Source organism: Macadamia integrifolia, chromosome 8 (assembly GCF_013358625.1).
Source record: "Macadamia integrifolia cultivar HAES 741 chromosome 8, SCU_Mint_v3, whole genome shotgun sequence".
Taxonomy (NCBI): domain Eukaryota; kingdom Viridiplantae; phylum Streptophyta; class Magnoliopsida; order Proteales; family Proteaceae; genus Macadamia; species Macadamia integrifolia.
This window is the reverse complement of record NC_056564.1, coordinates 19,682,373-19,689,167: the sequence shown is the minus strand read 5'-3', so window position 1 is coordinate 19,689,167 and position 6,795 is coordinate 19,682,373.

Genomic DNA, 6,795 nt, shown 5'->3' with positions numbered 1-6,795 from the left:
AAAAAAACCAAATTGTTTTTGGGGTGTTTTTCCGTTTCTAAACACAAAAAAACAAAGAAACACGTTTTTGAAAACAAAATCAAACAGCTCTTAAGTCAATTGTTTTGCTATACATCATCGTAAGGGTCTCCATGCTAATCATGTTAGCATTTCATTATTAGAGATTTTTTCTCAAGCTCATTGCATGGATCTGACAAGGGAGACCCTGAGCGCCTTCTAATCCCCCCCTCTCCACTCAAATGCCCCAAGGTGAACGCTATTCAATATGGGTGCAAGAAAACTCCATATATATAGAGATTTTAGCTATTGTTATGGTTTAATTTTTCCTTCAATAATGGTGAATAACGGTGAAGAGAGGATCTCTTCATTTGACCTTGTAATTGGAGAAACTGAGTTTATTTTTATATAAGTAATTTACCCAAAGAGAAAAATGAAGTTATGATTATGTTATTATTTGAGAGTGCATTCTAATTTTTGTAGTACTTGCAGTTAATTGAAGACCTCAAGCCCTCTTAAAAAAATATATAAAAAAAAAAAAAAGAAGCCATATTAGCCATTTTTATTCTTGTTCCACCCATGGTTTTAGGAATCCGTATTGAATTGATCATATTCGCCATATTGCATTGGTATCGGTTCAGATCAATCTTGATATTTTGTCGATCTGAGACTGACTATTGATATTGAAATAGGGGTAAAATTATAAATTAAATATATTTTTTTTATAATAAGTAGGGATGAAATTGATCAATCCAAACCAATACAAATCGATACGAGATTGATATCGTATCTGTATAAGCACCCAGAGCCAAATCCTTGATTCCACACCTCTTTATTCTTCTGGTTCTAGCTTCTGCTCTTTAATGAATTCTCTTTCCGGTTAATGAAGCCCATTAATGGAATGGTGGTAGGTGATTTTCATTGATACGGTACCACACATGTATCTAACCTCATAAACACCTTCATTATTGTCTAATTTGATATGGCATAAGGAAGATGTTTGACTGTGAAGACTGTGTTAGCTGCTATTATTAATAAAACCATGGAATTAAAAAAAAAAAAAAAATGCCACTAACAAGTCAAAGACGGTCCCCTTGGCATTAAATATGGTAACGTAGGGTTAGTATCTTCTTAATTTGATTATACACACTTGTAATACATATAGGTTTCAATAGCCAAGGGCATTTTTTATTTAATCAAGACACCAAACCATAGGGTAAATCTGAATAACCAAGGATATTTTTTATTTTATTTTCAGTAGAAAACGATTTTTTTTTTTTTTTTATTATTAACAAGTACTGTATGTGTAGGACTCTTTGGCCCAATTCTATTCTTTGGTCATTAAAATATAAGTGCATGTGTTCCAAGTTTAAAAAAAACCGGACATATTACTTGTGGCTTTTTTGAACTACTTAAAATAAAATACACCTTTAAATACTTATATTATAACTCATTAATGAAGTCAGTAGAAATTTTTTTTTCTTCTTTTTGGCGTAGTCGGAAGAAAATTGAAAAGAAAACAAAGGGAAAAGGTTGTCTTATTTACGCCGTGCAAGGCTATACCGGTTCTCTCTCTCTCTCTCTCTCTCTCTCACACATGAAATGACCTTGCTGTCTTCCTTTGTACAAATTGTTTCACCACACTTCATTGATGTATTTATCTACACCACTTGTCCAAGGAATCCTCTCTTCCTATAATGAATATTAAAAAAATAACAGCAAACTCATGGAATCCAATGTTTTGACTTCAGAGGAAGAAAAGGAAAACGCATGCTCTATGGGATGCTATTTATATGATTGTAAAGACTTATAAAACACAATAAAGACATCTACTTAAAAAGGGTAAAGAGAGAATATCATAAAAGGAGAAGGCAAATGTTTATCCACATCAGCTTAGCTTGGAGAGGTTTTCTAAATAGGTCATTTATAGACCAAATAGAGATGTAATGGTGCAATTTATGATCATTGGAAATTTAGAGAATTATATGAATTTACCGTGTGTCAAATTTTAAACCTAAATTTAGTCAAACATCTCATATATATTCATGCATCTTTGTATTTATCCATTGTTCATTTGTGATTGCATCATTTTCATAATCTTTAATTTTTCAATATTTGATTTTGTGAATTGACCAAATAAATTGAGATTTAAAATACAAACAAAATAATTTGAGATCCATCAATCCACAAAATTACAATCCCATCTGATGTGACACTTGGCAAAACCAAGATCCACTCAGAAAACCCCTCTCTAAAGTCTAAATGCAACAATAAAATGGCTCTAAAGTCTAAATGCAACAATAAAATGGGATCGGCTACATGAATCCGAATGAAGAAAAATGAAAAGATAAAGAAAGAAGAGGAAAAAAAGAGACCCTAAATATCCATCTACCGAAAGAAAAAGGAGTCAAGTTTTGATTGGCTTTAGGGATGAGCTTCTAGCTCAATGATAAGTAGCTAGGCAGTTGGGCTTTGGAGTAAGTATAGGAAAGATCGTTGGTTCCACCTCTAACCTCGCCCTTCTCACTTTCTTGAAATATAATATAAATAGATTAATAGTTAGTAATAAGTGTGTCCAAATAGCCCTTTGTCGACCCCTCGTGGGTCCTTGTCTGGGTATCAAAATCATTTGCAGTGAGGTGTAATGAATATCCAATGGCTGAGGTATTGATGTGATATGGTTCCAAAGGATGAACCGGATATGGACAAGGTCAGATGAAAAATGAGTTAAAGATGAAATAGAGTATTCATCTATGTTTCTCTTAACCAACGAAAAATAGAATGATCAAGTCCTCCCAATCATTAGATGTTTACTGCACCTCATCGTTCATTGTAGACAATTTGAACTCCTTATCTGGCCCCAATGAGGTCCCTCCCTCCATCCCCCCCCCCCCCCCCCACCGGCACCTCCCAAAAAAAAAAAAAACTGATTCGTTGTACATATGAGAAGTTAACGTGGAGGGTAGAGGAGAGGAAAAAGGGTGAGTGAAGGTTCAATAGTAAGGTGAGGTGGTTGCTGTTGCTTGGTCTTTTACTTGGCTTTAACGATTATCATGCGTTGGCCGTGAGGTGGCTCCACCAACCATAGTTAACTAATCAATTTAACCACGTGATCCTCAAACGTGGGGTTGCAGGCTTGCAGCCAACAACAATGAAAGGAAACAAGTGACAGAACACAAAGTCCCAACAAACTAATATTATATAAAGCAAAGGTTCATGACCTCTCCATCTCAGGGCCAGCCCTCAGGAGGACGACTCTTAACAGCTAACTTCCCTCACTTTTTTATGATATTTTTTTAACTGCCAACCCAACTGCCCTTGTGCATTGGTTTCTATGCCCCCGTATCGGACACTAGTAGTGAGAGTGTGAGATCCCACCTCCCTGCCACTTCTCTCATCTGTCCCTCTCTGTGGTCGCCTTCTTCCTCTCTTTTCTAGTCTTTGTAATGCTGTTTTCCATCATGCATGAACTGTAAATGACCCACCAGATGGTACTCGTCCTAGCAATGGCCCTCTATAATCATACTTTTGCTTGTTTGAGTGTTTAGTGTTTTTATGTGGTAGAGGAGTTCTTTTCATTCAATGCTTCTGGTGGTGTACGATATTCTGTATTTTATTGTAGTTTAATCAAGGGAATATTGGTACAAGTCCCCCGATAGAATGACAGTCTATCGAATTTTTTATTTGAGGGTAGTTTTATATTTTCCATTATAAAGATTTTCATTATATATTTATATGAGAGTTATTTTTTCTATAAATAATTCTGAGAGGTGTGAGGACAAACATTATAACCATATTCTCCATTGATAGTGAAGTAGAATCTCATCTTACTAAAGACGTAAATAATTTTTCTGAATCTCGTAAACTTGTATGCATTATTTATTCTTGTTTTTTAATTACTTTCTACATCACTTTTAGAATTACATCTCTACAATCTCAAGGTTTTGAATTGAATCTTCCAATATAGTGTCAAAGTTACATGTGAAAAAGAATATTGACATTTAAAAATTATAGTCTCATTTCGATTGATTCGAGTCTTTTATACCTTCATACACTTAACAACTCTTTCCACCAAATGCCTCAAAAGGTTTGGGCTGAACACTTAAGACCGTCAAAGAATGACAAAGTTAAAACATGCATCACTCTCCTTCACGTGCCCATAGAAAGCAGGTCAATGGGCCTATAGTCATTGGCCTATAGTGCAACACCCAGATACCTTTGAAAAGGGTTTATTGGCCAAGTGCCCCTGACACGTCATATGTCCCTAATCAATTGCTGTGCACCCCCTGGTGAGCCCCACGGAAGCTCAACTACTTGAGCTCTCTAAGGCTGGTTGAAGATATCTGACAGTTAATATGTCCAGGTGGGGGTCTGGCCTCTAGCTAGATTAGACCCAAATCAAGTGGCTGCATCCCTTGTGGAGATACAAGCAATTAATTGATCTTCCACCAAAAGAAAAAAAAAAAGCAATTAATTGACCACTTTTGGGATAAATGCGCCATTTTTCTAAGAATATATTGTGAATGAAAGCATTGAAGGTAAGGTTTGAGAATAGACTTGGGAGACAGGATGCCATTTTCATAGAAAGTGAGAATCCCAGAGATATCAATGTTATGTGATGGAAGTATATATCTGAAGAAGGTGGTGCTCATATTCACTACCGAACGGTCCCTCCAATTTTGGTAACTTCCTTATGAGAGGGACCCTTAAGCCACTTCTTCATCATGAGTTCTCTTTACATATCTTTATTATCACATAAGCCTATTATTAATCTTTTAGATATCATTTGAGACTAAACTAGCCACCACTATGTTTCATCTTTCTCAAATTACAAAAAATGATCTGTCTAAAAATTTGGCCATGATCATCAAGAGATTCTGCCATGCAATAGGAGCCAATTAATTATTATATAATCTCTTTAGAATGAAAAAAAGAGAGCTTCGTCAGGGTTTTCTGTGAGAGAGAGAGAGATTAAGGATTTTTATTTTTCCTCAATTATATATGCAATGGAGAAGCAAAATAAAAAAACTTGGCTGGTGAGGTTCGGGGGGTTGAAGTTGACTGCACCAAGTTCTTCTTGGTAGGATGGTTCGATCAAGCAACCTAACTGAGTTAGTCACGATAAGCAACATTCATTAAATTAAGTTTTCCTCCTCCCTGATTCATGAGTCATGATCACATGCCTCTTAATAATAACTTAATTACAAGTTCTTTTCAAAATGAGAAAAACCCAAAGCTATCAAATAAACTAATCAAACCAGATGATCAAACCTCTATATCTCAAACCAGGGTGGCCCATTTTACTATGTCTCTTTGTCTCCCTCTAACCCATCTTCTATTGGGTAAATGGATTGGTTAATCCAAAGTCCGAACCCGATTTTGAATCCGGATTTACACCTCGTGTGTGCACAGTGAAGAGTATAGACATGGAATACAAAGGAAGTTGCGTGGTCATGTGTGCTCATGTGATCGACCCAACAAGGCAATAGGGTCCCACTCCAAAAGTCCCAAGTCGTTACCTCTCCAAGAAGGATCTATGGATGGTTAATTATTCGTTTTATGTTAACCTCTCTCATCACTACTTTTAAGACCCATTGCGCAGAATCTGATGCTTAGCTAATCATCAAAAGAGAAGTTAAAATACAAAAGAAGTGATACCTCCTGCAAAGATATAGCGATGCAAAAAAAGATCATGTGCTACTAAAGCCAAAATCAGAAGACATCACGTGACTAAAGATAGACACTTTGTGTTCTCTTTTCCCTTTAGCCTAATTCTAACAATGTGATTTACCCAAAGAAAAATCCTACTTTGATTGTGTCGGTATGATTTTGACACGTTGCAAATGATGTGGCGGTTCATACCATGCCACACGTAGAATTCTAAACCTGAAACCACTAACATTTTGACATGTGGCCGAAGTTGTTTCTTAGTTTGCTTGCGTTACTCTTAACAAATTGAGTTAAATTAGGAGTAACTCAATACATCATAAGTTGAGATTTGAAGTGGCATAGATGTGTACAAAAGGATCGAGTAAAAAAAATTAAGGACATGCCTAAAATAACTCTCGGAGAAATGCGAAAGAAATACATGCATAACTAACAAGTATAGTTTTGAATAGAACTAATTAGAAAAAAAGGATCTCTTTCACCAAATCTATTTAATTGGGATAAAGCTCATTTGAGTTGTTAGTATGATCATTGAGACAAGAAAACTGCATACCTAGGTGGGCTGACATTAACAAGGCCCACTTCAGACTTTAGACTTGCTTAATCGTCCATCAAGGGATGAACAGTCAATATCTACTTGCGAAAGGTGGACCTCCAATTGCAAGCTTAAATTTAAATGGGCCTAGTATTGAAACTGACCATATAGAGCCTCGCTTAGCCCAGTCCAAAGTTTGGACATTTTTACTGTATTTGTATTCCTTTGTAGCTGCCAGAGCCCAGAGGTTCCCCTTCTATTAGTTTTAACGAATAATGGATCCATTTCAAGATGGGCCAGACCGGTCCAAGGTCGCCACAACGTCTGATACATTGGGTTGGGTTGAGTTAGACATGGGCGATGCTTGGGCCACGTGAGGTTGGTCGGCCCCAAAGTTCGCAGGGCCAAATGACCAATTAACTGGGGAGAATAAGTCTGTATTTCCAAGTGAAGATTAAACTCGGTTCCCATCAGGTTGCAGACCCATTTTAACCGGACCGAGCTCAAATCGGTGCTGATACTGTACACTACATACTTTCTATAGGTAAGAATTAACTATGATCCATTTATTAGGTTTTTTTTTTTTTTTTTTTTTT